The sequence below is a fragment of the Macrotis lagotis genome, chromosome 5 (genome assembly GCF_037893015.1).
Source record: "Macrotis lagotis isolate mMagLag1 chromosome 5, bilby.v1.9.chrom.fasta, whole genome shotgun sequence".
NCBI lineage: Eukaryota > Metazoa > Chordata > Mammalia > Peramelemorphia > Peramelidae > Macrotis > Macrotis lagotis.
The window spans coordinates 56,106,698-56,127,250 of NC_133662.1; the positions used below are offsets into that span (position 1 = coordinate 56,106,698).

At 33.8% G+C, this 20,553-nt stretch overlaps 1 protein-coding gene across 1 annotated transcript in view; it reads left to right on the forward strand.

The window, feature by feature from the left end:
* COL19A1 (collagen type XIX alpha 1 chain) overlaps positions 1 to 20,553 on the forward strand; it is a 407,957-nt gene that overhangs the window by 275,427 nt on the left and 111,977 nt on the right. The window lies entirely within an intron of this gene.

Below are 20,553 nucleotides of genomic sequence, written 5' to 3' on the forward strand. Positions count from 1 at the left end.
TCAGGAGTTATACCAAACTGCTCCAATGCATCCATCACTACATCTTTATGTCCTCTACTTTTGATAGCACAATACCAAAGGATAACATTGCAGAGATCTTCTGTCACATAAGTTCATAAGTAACATCTTTCACAAATATTAACATATATAAGTGTCACAGATAACAGAGGTATCACTTTTAACAAGTCAGTTTTGGCATCATTATTGCCAAATTATTCCTTAAATATTTACAGTCTCTTAAAAATTATGATATTTTGTAGACTGTGTATAATGCTGCAAATTATCTTTTCTTCTCTTTTCCATTTCCTTATATTCTAAAGAACATCTAGCTATGTTATAATTACCTTTATAACTATCTTCTTGCCATCTCCTTTTGAGAACAAATGATATATGATTTTTCCCTCAAAAAGCTGAATGCATTGATGTTTGAATGCTTAAAGTCAGAAGTCCTTTTACATTCATTTCCCCTATAGTGAATGGTCTAAAGATTCAAATGCTTTATATCTCTGTTACATAAATTCCAACAGTTAAGCAAATATATCTGCCATCCTGCCAACATGATACTCTAATATGCTCCCATCATAGGATTTTTCCAATTGTAATTAACCAATGTCATCATCTTATATGTAAGTGCCAATGACAAATTCATCATGCTTCAAGCTCTAAGACCTTTAGTACTTATTTCCTTTTTATCCCCTGCTATTATTTTCCTTGGCTTTGGAGAGACCAAAGGGAGCTCAGAAATTGACTGTAATACCATATTTAATAGTAATGTATGCTCCAAAAATACCATTGATGAATGGTAATGATTTTATTGGGGGGAGCACAAGAACCCAAACCTTCCAAACACAAATCAGTCTGGTCAGCTTCACATGGATGCAAAGAAATAATACATTCATTAATTATCTCTCCTCTTTCTCTCTCTTCCTTTTATGTTCCTCTCTCCTTTCATTCCCTTCTTCTCTCCTTCCTCTGTCTCTTTCCCCATTCTTTCTCCTTTCCTTCCATCTTTATCTCTTTCTCTATGTCTCCTTCACACACATTCATAAGCTTATCCTTCCAGCTCAACATCCTCTCCTTCCTTCTCAAATCTTTTATGCAGTTATTAGCTGCCATTGCCATACTTGTACCTCTAGCATCGAAAATATATGGGTGGGTGTGTCTGTGTGTGTCTGTATATGTATATATATACATATATATATATATATATATATATTCATGTGTGTCTGTATATATATACATATATATTCATGTATTTATATATATAATATGTATGTATATAAAATGTATTATTTTTATAAAATCCTTTTAAGCTGTCCCAGAATATGATGGTTGCTCCAGATACATGATAGCTATTAAATGAGTATTTGTAAAATGCTTAATCCAGAGATTGGTATAAATTAGGTAATTAATAAATGTGTTCCCTTCTCTCCTCCCTTCCTTTGTTGATATACCCAATCTCTCTCAATATCTTCCCTCCTTTCCCATGAACAACATCTTCCTTTTCTCCAAAGAAGAGGAGGATGTGGAGGAGTGAATAGAGCATTAGCCCTGGAGCCAGAAGGACCTGCGTTCAAGTTTGTGTGACCTTGGACAAGTCACTTAACCCCATTGCCCTGGAAAACTCACAAAAAAAGGAGGGGGGGTTTCACCAAATTAATCCATCCAAGGAGGGTTTTTTATGTGGGTTTTACAATGCTCATATATCACTGCATTCTGATTACAAGTTTTACCACATTCAATAGATTGATAGTTTCTTCTTTCTCCCATATTATATACTTACTCACAAAATTCTTTTTTTTTCTTTTCCACAAAGTATGGTTTTTTTACTCCTTATCATGTTCTAATCTGTCTTTGTCTCTTTAGCTTTTTTCTTTACTATTTCACTCTGGTCAGGTTTATTTTCTTCACCTTTAATTTTGTACCTTTCTGGATCTTTATTTCACTCTCAATGTTTTTGTTGTTCTCTTTCTTTGCCATTTTCCTTTTCTCTTAGCTTAATTTCTTTTTCTTTAAACTCTCCCATTTATTTTACTCCCGTCTTATTCAGAGCTTCTGCTTTCCAATCATCTTTATTAGCCTGTGTTCTTCAGGATGGCACATTGATGGAATGAAGACTAGACTTGGAGTCAAAGATTTGGATACCAATTCCACACTTATTAATGACATGACCACAGGCAAGTCATTTAATCTCATCGAGTCTCAGACTTGATTTCCTGCATATCTATCCCTTCATTCATAAACCACCATCCTAAAAAAATCTCATGCACTTACTTCTATCATTCTCCAACTGCCAGGTCTCACCCTTCAGTAACTCCTACTATCTGATCTCTAGATGCTAAACATTGATGGAAAAATTAATGAAACTGGGATGATTTTGCCCATCAAAATTTATAGTATATAATCTTCAGTAAGCCCTCAGAGCTGCTCAGCAATCTTTCTCTTATACTGTTATTCTTTCCTTAACACAAGTCACTTAACCTCTTAGTGATCCCAGACATCTCTCTAAGTTGTAGCAAAAGTGCTTATCTGTATTGGTAGAGGATTTCTTTACTTTCTGTGCTCATGGTGAAAAAAAAAGTTATTCTCTAAAATAATTATTTTAAGCTTTTTCTTCTCTTCTTAAGTCCCACTACCTAAACCTCTATATTTATAGTAGATGACCTAATCTTCTTTACTGGAAATTTTTATTTCATCCCATGTAAATTCTCACAGCTTTACTTTTCTATCTTTCAAAATTTCTCAACCATCATCACTCAATCTCTTCCTTCCCTCTTGTCATAGAACATCATATTCTTCTCAATAACAGTTGGTTCCACACCTACAAACACAGCATGGGGATCATACTTGCCAGCAACACCTTCTCTGAAGAAGGTGTTGAAAGAGTCATCGCCACCCCCAGTGGTCTTGTCTCTTGGCATTTGCCCATCAGGGTGGTATCATGTTCCAGGCAGTATAGCTACCAACAAGCATTGAACACTGGCCTGATTTACTTAGATAGAGATACACTCATACATGATAAAGGCATACAGGGGTCCACTGGGGTTAAAAAAATGGGAAGGAGAGCAATGCAAATTTCTTACCTAATAATCATTAGGGAGTTTCCAGGAAATAAATTACTAAGTGATATTTTTCAATTTCTCTATACCTAGCAATATCAGTAATAAGTTAAAAAAAAATCTCCAGTGGCATCTATTGGATAAAAAAGTAAATTTCAAATTATTGTCCTGTCAATCAAGATCTTCCAGCTAGAGACTTTAGTCTAGTAGTCCTATGGGAGGGACTGAGTTTGAATTCTACTGCATATGCTTGTTTGCTTCACCATAGGCAAGTCACTTAATCTTCTCTGTGCTTCACTTTCCTACATTTTATATGAGCTATTATGAGGAGATGGAGTAAGTCATGCTGAGGGGGTAGATAAAGGTGAGGAATATTCATTTGTATTTTATCTTTTTCTTCCCATTATATATTTTTCCTGTTCTGTGAAAATTTTCTCTGTGACCATTAAATGTCAATAAATATGTGATAATAACAATATATATAAATATATATGTGTGTGTGTATACACACACACACACACACACACACACACACACACACAAATACACACACTGGCAGTAGTATGAACAATGGATTGGAGCAATAAATGGGTGAAGGTGGAATGATGTATTAGCAACTGTTTCCAATAATCCAGGTGGATAGTGATATGAATAGAGAGAATAAAGAGGAGGATATAGTTATGAAAGGCTTTGTAATGTCATAATTTACTAAATGAATGGATATGAGATGAAATTGTGTGAATGTTGGTTTTGTGGAAATATTAAAAAGAATGAAAAAAGTTTAGAAGGACATAATAAGTAGATTTCGGCAAATTGTGAGTTTGAAATGCTAGTGGGTCATACAGGAAAAGATGTCCTATGGGTAGTTGGAAATGAGAATCTGGAACTCAGAGAAGACAAATAAATTTTGAATTATTTAAAATAGATATAGAAGTTAAATCAGTAAGTATAAATAGAAAAGAGTGTCAAGAACAGATCTTAAGAGAATTCTTTTATGGGTTAGGAAGAGGATAAAAAGCTGATGAAAGACACTGAATAAGAATGATTAGAGGAGGAAGAGGAAGAAAACTAGAACCATCTAGGACCTTTGAAATCTAGAGAGGAGAGAATATTCAATAGATGGAGGATATCAAGAGTGTCAAATACAATAGAAATGTCAAAGAAAATAAGGACTGTGAAAAGTGGTCATAGGATTTATGGATTAGGAAGTCATTTGAAGATTTTGGAGAGTTTAGTTTCAAAATAATGGTAGGAACAGAAGCCTGACAGCAAAAGGTTGAGGAGAGAGTAGGTATTACAGAAGTGGTGACATCTTGTTAATAAATTGTTCAGGAAGATTAGCAACGAAGAGGAAGAAGAACAATAATTAAATGGGCTAAAAATCATGAAAAAGCTTTGTTAGGATTGAAGATACCTAATTAGATGAAGAGACAATGGATATAGAGTAATTAAAGATATATGGGGTAAAGAAAAAGGCTGTAAAAGCAAACTCCCAAAGGAGATGAGATGAGATGGGATCAACGACAAAAGTAAAGTAATAAGTCTCATTGAACAGTAGATATGTTTTTTGAAATTTGCCTCATTTACAATATGATTTATCATCATTTATTAGAAGATAACTGTCAATTAGAAGAACAAAAATTATGACAATGTAAATGTTGGCAATACTCTAGGATGCATTTTCTGGCTAAAGTTTTCAATTGTGAGCTTTAGGAATATATACATTCCAAAAATACAAAATTCATAGATAATTGTAATTAAATTCTAGGGCAAGCTATTTACAAAGATGTTGGTCTGTATTACCTGAAAGAAAGTACAAAATATTATGCTAGGAATTCAATCTATCTTGATCAATATTTAATAGAGTAAAATATGGTACTTTAGGTCCAGATTACTCTAGACTGTCCCATATTCACTAAATAACTGCTAAACCACCCACTTCTCTTTAGCATTAGAGTTTTTTAAGTTATTGCATTATGTTGAAATGTCCTTGTGATAAAATAAATATGGCCTCAGTCTTCCCAATGATTTATGAGGATAAATAATCTAATGTAAATGTAGTTTTTGAGATCAAGGACTTGAAGGAAAAGGAAAATAGAACATTTTCTAAAAGCAAAAATATAAGAAATCAGTAAGAATAGAGCAAAAGAATGAGTGTTTGAAAAGAATGTTTGAACAGCAGTTGTAGTCGAGGTTATGTTTCAAAAGTTTGTCTTGAGTGGAATTACATCAGACATAACTTTTTTCAGAGTTGCCCAGGGGCAATACCAAGAGAAGATAAATGGTGAAAGTTGCCCAAGAAAGAGGATTATCAGTTGAGAATGGCACTGGCATTCCAATGGTCATATTGGAATGGTATGAAAAATGGGTATCCCAAGTTAGCTTGGGAAAGAGTAGGGCTAATTAGGATAGGAATAAAGTTTGAAAGGAGAGGTAGTAAAGGAATGTAACTTACATCTAATGTAGTGAAATTTGTCTGACCTGGAATTGAGACATGGTATAATGGGGTCGATTGGTTTTTCGTGCTCTATAAAAATTGCGAAAAGGAATTTGCGGAGTTAATCAATCTCAAAGTTTCAATAAAAAAAAGTCAATTAAAACATTAAAAATCTGCTATATTCCAAACACTGAGCTATTTTACAAAATGAAAATTGTTCCTACTTTCAAAGAGTCTACATTCTATTAGGGAAGTAGTAGGCAGAATACATATAGATCATTTGGAATGAAGTGTTTGGGGATGTTTCTATTCTCTGGTCTCAATGGTAATGTCCAAAGCAAGACCTGCATAACATTTCATTCCCCTGATGCTGTTCTCAATCAATTCAACTACTTTATGTCTGTCATTTACCTTCACAATTTCCTTTTCCATTGGCACTTTCTGAAGTTCCTAGTATTGTTTATAAGCGATCATCATATTTATGTATTTCTCAGTAGCATATGACTGTACTCTTCTACATGTGTTTTATTTTCACATGACAAACATTTACAGATTACTCTCACTTTGTAGCACTTTAGGGTAGCTAGGTGGCACGGTGGATAAAGTTCCAGCCCTGGAGTCAGTAACATATGATGAGTTCAAATCTGGTCTCTTCTTATATTTATTGAGTATAGTTTTTAGCTTTGTGAACCTAGCAAGTTCTTTAATCCTGTTTGCCTCAGTTTCCTCATCGGTAAAATGAACTGGAGAAGGATTTAGCAAACTGATCCATTAGATTTGCCAAGAAAACCCCAAAGGAGATCATCATACATAATTTAGACAACTGAACAATAACTTACTTTGTGAGAGGTCTCTTATAATAAATTAAAACAATGAAGCAAAACTAATAATACAGACAGACATCATCTTAAAATGCATATAAAACCACATCTAACAAATTCTACTTTTCTTTTTAAAAATAAACATAAATCTATATTCTCTGGTTTTCATACTCTATTGGAAAAAGCAAGCAAATCTCTTATGACAAATATACATTTTCAAGCAAAATAAACCTCAATGTCTACATACTGTATATAAATATATATGTGTGTGTAAATAGATGTTTATATGTGTATATGTTTTATATATATACATGTGTATGTATGTGTGTGTATATATATAGAAAGATGATAGATAGATAAATAGAAAGATATAGATATATCAGTATAGTAGTAAAATGTTTTTAAGCATATTGAAAATCAGTATAGAGCCTCTGGAGTCAGAGGACCAAGGCTTGAATTCTGATTCTGCCTCAATGACTTTGATCAGGCCACTGAACTTCTCAGTTCTCTATTTGTCAAATAAGTGTGTTGGACTCTATGGTCTCTAAGGTTTAAATGTCTAATATTTTCAGTTCACACAAACCTCAACCTAGAAATATCTGCGAGGACTAGGACTGAAGGAATTTTTTTTTCATTAAAGGATCCACATAGGGACTGGTGCATTTTACTAATAATTTCTTTGGATCTGTTCAGATGGATGTCTTCATGGATATACTTGATACCAGGAGCAGAACTGAATGCTAAGTTACTGATATAATTTGACACTGAGATAAACTACGAAGAAATTTTGCTCTGAGAAATCCACCAAAAGTTAGTTCTGTGCTGAGAATACAAAAACAACTGCATTTATTAAGTTGTATAGGAACAAGAGAGATGATACTGCTAATAAGTTTATTACATATATGCCCACTTTTTTATAGTAAAAGTTACTGAAAATTCTAGTAGTCAAAGATAAAGAGTAAAGAGGGAAGAAGGAAAAGAAATAAAGAAGTAATGATTAATCACATCACAGATCAAGACAAAAGCAAAGCAAAGTTCCTTGACTTCAAGGAACTCCACAGTGAGGCAATGCCAGTTCTAAGTTGCTAAAACATCAATATTTTATTGCCTATATAACTGGGTGTCCCAAAAGGCTTACTGCATGCAATTTTGAGCTCTTAGCTTAAAGTCATTATAGTTTATGTTACTGAAGAGATAATAAAGATCATAATATAAATTCTCTGTTTAAAAACCAATTCTTACCTTCCAAAATTAAGTATATTTATATTCCAGTAGAATAGAAGCTCTTTGAGGACAAGAACTGCTGTCTTTATATTCCCATTACTTAGCATAGTGCTTGGTTGGTTTACTAAAGAAGATGAATGGAGAAGAAAAACACTTTTCTGCCCCATTCAGGTCACCTATTCAAAGTCTTCTTTATGATTTCCAATTCTAATTCTTTGAAAACTGATAATCCATTTAGTATATATAACTCCATGAACCAAAATAACCAGCATACTTCTTTCTTTCTTTCTGTTTTTTTTTTTTTTTTTTGGTTTTTGCAAGGCAATGGGGCCCAAGGTCACACAGCTAGGTAATTATTAAGTATCTGAATTCAGATTTGAACTCAGGCCCTCTTGACTCCAGGGCCGGTTGCTCTATCCACTGTGCCACCTGGCCACCCCATGCTTCTTTCTACAACCATGCTAAGATAAAAGAGAATTTACAATAAATTTGTAAAACAGAATTCATTTTAAATGTTGTTCTGAAATATTAGCATTTCAAAAGTTTTCCACTACATAGCTACACAAATATTTCTTTAGATAAGTATTTATATGCTTGTGTTAGATTCATTTCTAATACAGAGTCCTCCTGGAAAACAAGGAAGACAACTGCTCTTGGATGATATTATAACAAGATATTTATTTCCTTTTGTGGGCTCATGTATATATAGTGAATGAATATGGTAGTGTGTCTGAAAATATCTTTGTCCTAACTTTCGATATATTCTCTGAGTATTCTAACTGGAAGATTCTTAGCACCAAACATAATCGGGCACATTATTTTCAAGTAAGAAAAGAAGTCTTTTTTCAAAATTATCATTAGCTATAGTTTCAAATAAATTCATTCTCAAATTTTTCTACAATTAGAAATATTTCTATTTCCATGTAATAGAGTATTATTGCAAAATATCCTATTATATTAGCATATAACATAATAGTAGCTAAATAATGTATCTATAAGTCAAGGACTGTATTCCCCTTTGTATTTATACCTCCAACATTTAGCATAGTATTTTATATATCATAAATACTTAATATATTCTTTTTCATTCATTTATTAATTCATTTACACATTACTCACTGACACTTTCGTTTCCATGCTCTCTCTCCCCCAGCATTTTCCAAGGAAGCAAAACAAGGGGTTATTACCTCACAAGAAATGGGGGAGATCTTCACTGCACGTCAATTTGTATCCCTTCTAATAATACCATCACTACCCAAAGTACAAAAGTGTTATTTGTCCTCTAATATAAGGAATTTTCAGTGTAACAGAGCCACTTATTTCCCCAAATACCTGTGATCCCAAGAATAGCAAACAGGATTTTGAATGTAAAATTGCCAACTGTGATGGAAAAGGGGGTTACCCCTCCCAACTTTTCTTCTCTTTGCTGTGGCATTCATGGCTGACCATAAATAGAAGGAAGGTTGAAGAGGAATAAAGCTCAGTAAAATAAGCTAGATCTCATTCTGTGAATTGAGAACACTTCTCATAGATGATCAAGGATTTAGAAGGAGCCTGAAAAGCCAGCTCAACCCTCTAATTTTGAAGAAAAAACTAAAAGAGATTATTTCCCAAAGTCACAAAGTAACTATTGATAAAGTCAGAAATTGATCATATCTCTTATGACTCCAAAATATAGTTCTTTCCATTTTGCCAGGGTGCTATTTTATTGGCATTAATAATTTGGTGCTAATTATACTGAAAAGCAAGCATGTAGTTGGAATTATTTCTCATTTTATTCTTTTCACCTGTGTTTATATTTCCAAAATTTATGTCTCTTTATGTCTACTTCTTATCTCTTTGGGATATCTCTGCTTAGAAGGTTGAAAAATTGACTTATCAGTGAAGAGAGCACTGGACCTGGAGAAGAGAAGATCTAAGTACAAATCCTGTCTAATATACTTATTAACTGTATGATCATAGGCAAGTCATGTATCAGATATATGCCTCATTTTCCTCAGCTGTAAAATAAGGATAATAAAAATAGCTCTTAATTCCCAGGGTTATTGGTTATAGAAAGAAGCATGCTGGTTATTCTGGTTGTAGGAAAGTTGTCATATATTCAATACATAGATTTTCAGCTTTAAAAGAATTAGCATTTGAAGCCATAACCAAGAGGGCTTTTCCTGAGTCTTTTTAGAGGAAAAAAATAAAGTATAATTAGCTAACTGGCTTTATAGAGAGTTAAGCTAAGCAAAACAGTAGATAAAATACCAGCTCTGAAGTCAGGAAGATTAGGTTCAAAAATGACTTTAGACTAGCCATGTAACCCTGGCAAGTCAGGTATTCTTTATCTGCCTTAGTCTCCTATCTGTAAGTATGAATAAAAGCACCTATCTTAAAGAATTGCTGTAAAAAAATCAAATAAGATAAAGTGTTTAGTACAATGCCAAGTAAAAATTAAATTGTTACTAAATGTCTTTTTCATTTTTTCATTTTAGAATTTTCAGTGACTTTTTCTTGAAAAAATTGAACATACTGACATGATCATCTCTATAATTCAATATATACTTCTTTTGAAAGCTTAATAAGTAAAAATATTTTAATAACAAATGAAATTTATTCTCAAGAACAAGAATTGTTATATTTTATAAAATTAAAACTTAACACATTTCTATCCATAGTAGGCCCAGACCTCTAGGATGTATTACAAGATATTCAAACTAATAAATACTAATTGGTACCTCTGTGATAATATAAACCATGATCTTATAAAGGGCAGGATATAACAATCATTTTTACTAAATTTACAAAATGGTGACTTTACTATTTAAATATTTATCACCCTTTCTAAAAACTTTCCAGAGTTCTCATCTCTAAAAATCTCTCAAAAGAGTTGGTACAGCGAATTTGTCTTTGATGACTCAGTTTTTCCTTAAGCACATATGGGGAAGGGAGAGATTTATATTTGGAACTGAGTTCAGAATGAATTTGATTAGACCTTAAAGGGACATTTCAGCATAATGCATGCTGTAAGGACTGCCAGTCAAAGTGAAATCAAGTTTCCTGGAATTTGAATTTGACAACTTATATCTAAAATGCAATGTTACCAGGAGAGCTCTGTTGTCCAGCAATGTTTTCATTACAAGTAGACATATTATTGGGGGACCTGAACTGTATCAATTTTCATAGTCTTACTATAAGTGAAAGAAGAAGAATGTCAAAGATATTTAGAAAGTACTCTTTAGAAAGACAAAGATGGTACAGATAGAATGAGTTTTATCACTTCATTGGACATTTGGTCATCATCCATTATGTAACTAATGACAAGTATTTGCAAAAATAAAATGCACAATGAAAATAATTCCAATTTATACATCAACACTGATAGTGTAGAATGAAGTAGAAAAGAAATTCTATGAAGAACTGTCAAAAATCTGCAAATCAAATCAATATAAATTCACATTTGGTGACTTCCTTGCAAAAAAATAAGCAAAATTAAGAATAAGGAGAAATAGATGAGAAAATATAATTCAAGAAAAAATTTAAAAAAGAGTACAGACACAAATGATACAAAGGTCTTATGCCTCTATGTCATGAACGCATTCTTCAGAGGAAGAATTGATAGACAATGAACATGGAGGTTACTAAATAACATCACAAAGAATGAAATGAATTTTAAGGAACAAGAAAAGATTGTATGGTTGTGAAAGTTAGCTCTGCAAAATCAGATCACAGACTCTTCAGGGTAAGATAAAAATGTATAATAAGCAAGAAGAAATAATAATGAACAGAAAAGATATGACAGAATTAAGAAGTTTTAACTCTGAATTAAACAAGTGATTGAAAATCAAAAATAGGAAATGGACAACAGAAATTACATAGAAACTGACTAACAATTTCTTCCAGAAGTTAGGCTAAAGTCACTGCTACAACAGAGTGATTAAAAAGGACTAAAGAGGGGTGGCTAGGTGGCATAGTGGATAAAGCACTGGCCCTGGAGTCAGGAGTACCTGGGTTCAAATCCGGGCTCAGACACTTAATAATTACCTAGCTGTGTGGCCTTTGGCAAGCCACTTAACTCCATTTGCCTTGCAAAAACCTAAAAACAAGAACAAACCAAAAAAAAGGGACTAAAGAGTACCTTAGCTATAAGAAAGATGCAAGGAAAAGGCAAGACTAGATTAGCATATATATTCATCTATTAAAATATTATTTTAACATCTTACAAAGCAGAGAGAAGCAGTAGAGAGTAAAATATTTGGTGATCTCTCCATCTAATCAAGGACATCCTAAAAGCATCCAAAGATGAAAATGGAAATGGTTCTACAAATAGAAGAGGAATGGGAAATTTTGCAAAACCACCACAATACTTTCTTTTTTAAAAAGCAGAAATATCACTAAAGAGAAAAATATTTTTTTTGCTTTTTGCAAGTCAATGAGGTTAAATGACTTGCCCAAGGTTACATAGCTAGGTAATTATTAAGTGTTTGAGTTTAGATTTGAACTCATGTCCTCCTGACACCAGGGCCAATGCTCTATTCACTGCACCACCTACCTGCCCCTCTAGAGAAAAATATTAAAGAAGATTATTGGATTATTTTCATAAAGGAGATTTTTCTGGAGTCAGAAGTACAGAAAAAAATCTCAGACTATAATGCAAAAAAAATCTGACCTAGAAAACATCAAAATCTATTAACATATCTGTATATTCTCTCTTCTATGAAAATCTTTAACAGGTCTTCTCCATAAAAATTAATGACATCCTCAATAAGGATAACAATAGGAAACAAGTTGGCTTTCACAAATGATATCCAAAAATAAACCACATCTTTACCATTTCAGAGTTAATTGAAAGATAATAGAAAATTCAATATGTTATTGTGCTTATTTGTTTTTAATGTAATATTGATTAATTATTAATATGTTTAAAACTTTTGAGCTCCAAATTCTTTCCCTTCCTTCAACTCTTACCCTATCCTCTGAGAAGACAAACAATATGATGCCCATTATACAAGTGACTTTATGAAAAACATATTTCCATATTAGCCATGTCACAAAAAAAGCAAGAAAAATAGAGAAAATTATACCTCAATTTTAACTGAGAATATATCATTCTCTCTCTGGAAGTGGATAGCACTTTTTTATCATGAGTCATTCCAAATTTTCATGGATCATTGTTTTCAGAATAGCAAGGTCTTTCAGAGTCAATCATTGATAAAATATTGCTAGTGAACAATGATCTGGTTTTGCTCACTTCACTTTGCATTGGTTCCTGTAAGTCTTTCCAACTCCTCCCATCATTTCTTATAGCAGAGCAATGTTCCTTCACAACCATATACAACAACTTGTCCATTCATTGTTCAATTGGTGGGCATCCCCTCAATTTCCAATTCTTTATCACCATAAAAAGAACTGCAATAATTATATTTGTCTGTGTGTGTGTGTATGTGTGTGTGTGTGTGTGTGTGTATAGTACACACATATATAGGTCCTTTTTCTTTGATCTCTTTTGAATCCTGAACCAGAAGTCAGGTCAAAGGGTATAATATAGTTTTATAGCCCTTTGTGCATAGTTCCAAATTATTCTCTAGAATGTTTGAACCAGTTCAACAATTCTACCAACATTTAATTAGTGTTTTGATTTTTCCTCATGCCCTCTAGTATTTGTAATTTCTGATAGGTGTGAGGTTTTGTTTTGATTTTTACGTTTCTCTAATAGTGATTTAGAGCATTTTTCATATGACTGTTGATTACTTTGATTTCTTTTGAAAACTGTTCATCTCTTTTGACCATTTTAATTGCTGAATGGCCTTATTTTTAGAAATTTGACTCAGTTCCCATTATATTTTAAAAATGAGACCCTTATCAAAAAAATGCTGTAAAAGTTTTTTGATGTTATTTCATTGTCTATAGAGGTGTTATTCAGGCATTTCAGTAGTGTCTGTCTCTTCATGACCCCATTTGGGGTTTCTTGGCAAAGAAACTGGAGCAGTTTGCCATTTCCTTCTACATTGTCTGTGTACCTTTATCAAAATGTAATTTCCCTGATTACCTCTTCTAATTAGTTTTATTTTTGCTTTTGCTTTGTCTGAGATAATGAGTGCTACCCTTGCCTTTTATACTTCAGCTGAAGCATAATAGATTCTGCTCCAGGTCCTTATTTTAACTCTGTGTGTGTGTGTTTCTGTTTAAGTATGTCCCCTATAAACAGCATAATTTAGAATTCTAGTTTCTAATTCTTTCTGCAATCTGTTTCCATTTTATGGGTGAGTTCATCTCATTCACATTCACCATTATGATTACTATGTATTTTCCTGCATACTCTTTTCTTCTGTTTCTCCTTTTCTCTTTCTTTTTAACCTGTTGTTTCCTCAAGAGTCAGTTTTACTTTTAACAACTGCCTCCCTTAATTGACCCTCCCTTTTATATCACAACCCCACCCCCGTTTTTCCCTTCCCCTTCTACTTCCAGGTCTGATAGATATATTTTTGTATTCTGTATGTGTGTGTGTATGTAAATAAATTCTTCCCTCTGGAATTTTGAAATTCTGATGAGAACAAGGTTAAAGTATTGCCTTCTATGTACCCACACACACATACTGTAAAAGTTCTACTTTATGTGCTTCCTTTTTGTGAGATAATTTTTATAATTCTTCATTTCCCTTCTACCTTCTCCCAATATAGCCTTCTTTCTCACTTAATTTTTAAGGACATCCCAATATGATTAACTCACATCCATGCCTCTGTCAGTGTAGACTCTTAACTGTCCTAATGAAGATAATGTTCTAAGGAGTTACATGTATCTTCTCATATACAGATGTAAATAGTTTAACCTTATTGAGTCCTTTATGATTTCTCCTTCATGTTTACCTTTTTTATGTTTCTTTTGAGTCTTATGTTTAGATATAAAATTTCTATTTGATCAGTTCATCAAGAATGCTTCCAAGTTCTCTATTTTATTAAATATTCATTTTTTCCCCTGGAGGATTTGCACTCATTTCTCTGGATATGTTATCCTTGGTTGTAATCCTAGTTTCTTTGCGTTTTAGAACATCATATTCCAGGGCAGTCAGGTGGCACAGTGGATAGAGCACTGGCCCTGGAGTCAGGAGTACCTGAATTCAAATCCGACCTCAGACATTTAATAATTACCTAGCCGTGTGGCCTTGGGCAAGCCACTTAACCCCATTTCCTTGAAAAATCTAAAAAAAAAAAAAAAGAAAGAACATCATATTCCTTTAACACAGAAACAACTAAATCTTATATGATCTTGACTGTGATTCTTTTTTATTTGATTTGTTTCTTTTGGGCTGATTTCAGTATTTTTCCTTTATCTGGAAGATCTTGAATTTGGTTATATTCCTGAGAGTTTTCATTTTGGGATCTTTCAGGAGGTAAATGATGGTGTCTTTAAATTTCCTCTGATTTTAGGATATCAGGGGAATTTTCTTTGATAATGTCTTGAAAAAAATGATATCTAGATTCTTTTTTTGATCTTAACTTTCAGGTAATCTAATAAGCCTTACATTATCTCTCCTCTGTTCTTTCTTTCAGTTTATTTTCCTGATGAGATATTTCTAATTTTCTTCTTTTTTCCAATTCCTTTGATTTTGTTTTCATGTTTCTTGATATCTGATTTAGTCATTAACACCCCTTGCATAATTATAATTTTTAGAGAATTATTTTCTTCAGGGTGATTTTATATCTCCTCTTCTAATTAGCCTGTTCTTCTCTTTAAGGAGTTCTTTTCTTTGTGGATTGCTATGCCTCTTTTGCCATTAGACCATTTCTGTTTTTTTAAGATGTTATTTTCTTCAGTATTTTTTACAAGTTAGGGAGAGGCTTTTTATTTTAATTTTTTGCTATACTAATGTTCTATTTTTCTCAATTTCATGTAAAGACAATTCTAAGCATTCACAATAGTCTGATATAGGTTAGACTTATGCAACCATGTAAAACAAATTTCCATTTTGTTCATATGGTGGAAAAAGAAGACACCAAAAAAGAAATCTTGAAAAAAAAAAATAAAATGAACACTTGTATAGTTGCATTGGTTTTGTTTGTGAAAAAACTTTTAAATTCAATATAATCAACATTATTTAAGCTGAGTTGCTGCCTGTACTCTACCATCTTGACTCCACCTCCATTAATTGTTTGTTGATACCAAAAAAACATTCAGCTCAACTGAATAAAATGCTATCCCACAGGCTACTTTTACTGTCTCCTACTAATGTTTCAGAGCACTCGGGATTCATTAGAAGATGTAACAGCAGAAATAATCTTGTTCAATGACTGAAAATAAACATCAGGTGAGGCATAAAATAAGGAAATAAATGCTTGCCAATTTTCCACTGAGATGTAAGGGATGTAACACTGAGTTCAAGTCAAGGAAGGGTTGTTCATAGATGCTGAAGTCCTCCAGATCCTCTTACTTCCAGATAACATTTTGTTGGTTGCAACAGACTTAGAACAGTGACGATTTTGTACTGTCTATCCACAAAAGAAAGACCAAATGAATAAGAATGATTTATTACCCAGATTTCACTATGCTTCTAAATGAAATAGTATTTATAGCTGAGATAGACAATATAAATGAATCATGATTTGGACCCAAAATAGAGGAGGGAGAGACCAGATGGATAGCTTTTTGGAAATTTCATACCACTTTTTTATTGTCCCTGAGCTTTCCATAATAACAAAGGCCCATATTTTCAAAACAATTTACTGGCCTTGCTATAGGGGAGGTGAGAATTGAAATACCACTCCTTCTAAAGGACTAAAGATAGGTATCAAATAGAGGGAAATGGGAAAGCAAATAATGAGTTGGGAGAATAATAAATGAAAAAGAATAGGATTAAGGAGGTCAGCAAGGACATATGGTAACAGTATGACAAATAGAGGCTCTAGTGCTCCACTGATACCTTTGTGATGTCAGGAAAAAACCTTCAAAACATTAGGGAGATACCCTTGTGATGTCAGAAAAAAAATCTTCAAAAATTAGGGAGATCCCTATGGCAAACTTTTGATGGTATATGAACCAGAGTTGGACAGGTTGGACAGGCATAGATGGGTTACAATACACTTTGTTGGAAGAAACTTCAAATTAATGAGATCATAGATCCCTTTAAGAATTTTGAGAATGACCTAAATGTTATCTTAGTCTATAGGACAGTAGAATGATGAAGAGGGTAATATATTTTTTTTCCATTTTCAAACTATGAGTTATTTGATTACTATAACTAAACAGCATCAAAACTAACAAGACAGAGCTGGAAATAAATGAATTACAAACATGTCAAAAACTTTAATTTGCTTCATTCTACAAGATATAGGAGCTATTTTCAATTAAGGCAACTTACAATGGACAATGTCCATTGTACCATAATCCATTGGATGAAGTTAATCAGCAAGTATTACTAAGTGCTTATTATTATCAATCAAAACAGTATTAAGTATTCACTGTGTCACTCTACTAAGTAATGTGGATACAAAGACAAACAAAAATAGTCACTGCTTTCAAGAAGTTTTCATTCTAATGGGGAAGAAAAGAAATAAATGACTAGGTACCTTCCAGATGTAGGTTAGACATATGCAACCATGTAAAAAATTCCATTTTGTTCATATGGTGAAAAAAAAAAGACACAGACCAAAAAAAATCTTGAAAAAAAATAAAGTGAACTTTTGTAGATGGAAGATAATCTGAGAGGGGAAGGTACTTGTAGCTGAAGGGACTGGGAAATACCTCCTACAGAAGGTGAGCTTTGAGTTGATTTTTAAAGGAAGCCATGGAAACGAAGAAGCTTTTTGGTGAGGCCATGCATAGGAGAGAACTAGGATAATGACAAACATGTAAGGAGGCTGTAAAGATGGGGAAGAACTTAAAATGCTTAAGTGAAGTGTTTATTTTTAATCCTGAAGTTGTAGCTCATTAAGTGAGGTAGGGGGTGAAAGAGATGTCACAGTCAGGTCTACAATTTAGAAAAATCATCTTGATGGCTAGATGGAATCTAAATTAGAGAAGGGAGAAATGAGGCAAAGAAGCTAGTTAGATATTTATTTGCCCACCTTTTTTCCATGGCAAACCTGACCAAATATTTCTGACTCTATCACCCTTAGCTTTAGAGAACAGAAAAATTGCACATGTAGCAATGGACGTGGAGACTTATTTTCAGTCAGCATAGTTTTCTTCTGGTTTTGTTTTTTTTTTTTTGCTTTTTTTTGTTGACGTGGATAGATGGATGGACATGGCTAGGAGAGGAAAGCTTCAAGTGGAGGGATGAAGGCAGAAAAAAGAGGGACAGAGAAACCAAGAGACATTCATAGAGAAAGATGCAGAGAATTTGGCAATGGAACTTGGGATGGAAGCACTGGAATCATGCAGAGGGCTGTAAATTGACCCTTGAAGGGTACAAGCTGCCCCAGATTTGTTCCATAACACTTGGGTAGTCATCCTACTTTTCAACTCCATCCTCAGATAGCAGAATTTCTGTCCAAGTGGCCAGTTGTGAGTTTATAACAAAAACAGTCATCAGGGTTAAGCTGTAATTTTCCTTTTAGCAGCCTTACAGAAAGTATGGGTCAAAACAAAGTTTCCTCATGTAGAATAATGCAGATCAGGGTGATTTTTATTTAAATGATAATAGTTCTTTGCTGACACATCAAAGATTTCAACAGCTGGGCATCACCTCCTTTCTCCCTCTCCCCCCACCCTAGACAAATTTCAAGTCTCAAAGTAATATTTCCAGGAGCACAAGGGTGGCTATAGCCTCCATTCCTTTATCCCCTTGGAAAAATTCTCAGTTTCCCTCTTTTGTATTCTAACTCTGCCCAAAGAGAATACAGTCTTCTACCCCAGAATTGCCTCTCTGAACCAGGCTGAGAGACTTTGAGAAAGGAGGAAAAGATCCTTCTGTCCTGTGTTCACAATTTTCATTGAACCTAGGAATGGGATTGCCTGCCTATTCATAGGAAAACACTGGCTGACCGTGAGCAGAATGCAAAAAATCTATCTGGAGCTGAATAATAGGAGCAATGAAAAGTCCTTCAGACCTGAGATAAGAAAAGGAAACTTACTGACAGAAGGCAACAGAAGAAATAGAGAGAAGTTAAAGGAGAGGGGGGAAGCAAGAACTGTTTTTAAAGAGGAAAGTATGTGTGAGCTGTGAATATGTATATTTGTGTGTGTGTGTGTTAGAGAAACAGAGAGAGAGAGAGAGAGAGAGGAGAGAGAGAGAGATCTACATGTATGGGGTGTATGTGAGAAAAAAAAGAAAGGAGAAGGGGAAAGTTGAGAGAGCAGGGGAAGAAGAAAGTCACAGAAAATAAAAATTTTCTCCTTGGGAAATAAAAAGATCCTTCAGAACAGTTGCTGCTGCTTGCAAGAGTGTTCTAGTAAGCATATTCCTTCCCTTAAGGAGAATCTACTTGCAACCCAGCAGCCATTCTCCTTGACTTTAGCTCTGGGAATTTTAATAAAACTTTGATAAACTCCATCAACCTCTGAAAACATCAGATCCAGAGCCTCTCATGACATTCTAGTTGGGGAAAAGGACTGTTATCAGGGGAGGCCAAATACTCACACATTTTACATTTGATCTTATTTTCTGAAGATCCACATTGAAAATGCAAAGTCGTGTTATCTTTTATCTTCACATTCAATACAATTTGCAGAGATTCAGTCTCAGCTGTTGAAGCCTGAGATTGTGCCTCCCAGCAACCAGTTTCTAGTGTTCAGTTCTCCAGATTGTTCATCCAAAAAAACCAATTTGCCAACAAAATAATCCATTTCTCCCTTCAAGTTTCAAACCATGACTTCATTTTGGTATCCACGGACTGTCAAAGGACAGAAGGCCTTTATCCAAACTGGAATGTTTCCGGAGCTCTTCCTGGCTGATACACGAGATGCCATGGCAACATATTGGGCAGGGACTTTCCTCAGAGCCATCAAAATCATCCATTCTCTCAGGCCCAGATAATTTAGAATTAAAATCTAACATGTGTGTTCATGTGTATAGATGCTGATATATGCACATACTTGTATACTTCTATAATCTATATCTATGCATTAGGTACATGGACTCAGGTGGATCTAGTGGGATGAATTAGTTCTTTGAGAGCAAAAACTTAACAGTGTCTGGCATAGGAGGTACCTAATGAATGCTTATTGATTAACTGATAAAATACATATTTATGCATGTATACATATGTAGGTGCTTCAAAGACCTATTATTTCATTAGAATGGATTCTTCATACTACTTCATAGATCACAACTTTTAACTCTTAAATGGGTATCTGAGGTTATAGGGCTTATTTATATATTGAAGTATATATATATTGCCAGGCACTATGACATTATCTCATTTGCTTCTCGCAACAACCTTGGAGGTAGGTGCTATTTTAATCTCTAATTTCAATTGAGGAAATTAAATTAAATGGGGCTTAAGTGACTCACCCAGGATTGCACAGGTAGCTGATGTCTGACTGCGTGTATGAATAATGTATGTATATTGCATATAGGTGTGTATGTACACATACATATCTACCCCATGTGAGACAGGCAGTGCAGTAGATTGAGCACTGATTCTGGAAAACAGATATAATAAAACAGATAATAATATTATTATAATAACATTATTATTAATCATGCAAATATGTGCACGTACCTAAAAGAAATGCATATTGTATGTGCACATTTGTGTATGCTATATACCTTTTTTTATGTGATCGCTTGCATATACACATGAGGCATTTGTAATGCCCAAGTCTGGGCCCTCCTTAACAGGGGTCATGCTCTGGGTCATCTTCCACAAATGTGATTTGTGATGATTTCTAATTTTACTTCTGTTAGAGAGAGGCATATGCCTCATTGCAGAAGGAACAGAAAGTTCAATAATCTTCACTGATATTTAAATGTTTTCTATGTGGGCAAAACAAAAGTAAAATCCATTCCTTAACCTCGAACGAAGGTCAGCTGGTGCTCCAACAATGTCTATCCATTGACCTTAGGAGCATCTGAGACCTTCAGACTACT